Source organism: Pteropus vampyrus, unplaced genomic scaffold (assembly GCF_000151845.1).
Source record: "Pteropus vampyrus isolate Shadow unplaced genomic scaffold, Pvam_2.0 Scaffold10, whole genome shotgun sequence".
Taxonomy (NCBI): domain Eukaryota; kingdom Metazoa; phylum Chordata; class Mammalia; order Chiroptera; family Pteropodidae; genus Pteropus; species Pteropus vampyrus.
The window spans coordinates 13,966,498-13,967,429 of record NW_011888791.1 but is presented as its reverse complement, the minus strand read 5'-3'; positions in this window follow the sequence as shown (position 1 = coordinate 13,967,429).

Genomic DNA, 932 nt, shown 5'->3' with positions numbered 1-932 from the left:
TTTTTTCTTTCAGAATGGTCCTTTATATACATTTAAAGCTAATTCCACTGAGGGGAGAGGAGTAGATAGAATCAGACAGGGTGACTGGGCTGAGGAGAGTGGATCAGAGGCAGGGGTGGCTCAGGGAAGAGGAGAAGCAGCAGCCACATGAATACTATGAAATTTAAAAATCAATAAAAATGCTCTTCTCTCTAGATATGATACTGCCAAACATATGGCATAACAGAGTATGACCTGTTAGCAGTCATTGTCAGAGAATTATACTGAAAATAATTACAGCATCTAAGAAGTGAGAATTCAGGCCCTGATCATTAGCTTACCTAAGAGAATATGCTATTTGTTCACTTGGGTCAAGAAGAACCGAAATAATCGTCTTTCTTCCTGAAAGTGTCTAGATTGGGGACATTTCCAGAAAAGCACAACAAAGGTCCTATGTCGCCACCTAGAGTCCAAAGCCTGGAAGTATTGGCTGAAGAAGTTTAGATCTGGCTCTTTGGAGAAATCTCTCCGTCCAAGTTTAATTACAGCACTTAAAAACCACCAGCTTCAGACTTAAGAATGCCAATCAGTCCTTTCCTTCATAGGACATGAATATGTGTTTGAAGTCAAGCCTCCATAATGACGGAATGATTTCGGGATGGAAAAAACATGTCTAGAACCTCTATTAAATGTGAGAGAGGGCACTTGTGGGGTGGGAGGAGGGTGGGGGCGGTCTTTATTGCCACTATCTAACTAGATGACCTTAGGAAAATCCCTTTACCCCCTCGGGGACAGTTCTTCTTATGTAAAATGAGAGGATTGTACTAACTTGACACCACTACACCAAGCCTTCTAAGCCTTAAATTTCTGTGTTTCTATAATAATCTGGACTCTGTTTTAATGCAGACCTCGGTCAAAAAAATTGGCATTGTATGCAAAAAGTTGAATTTCTT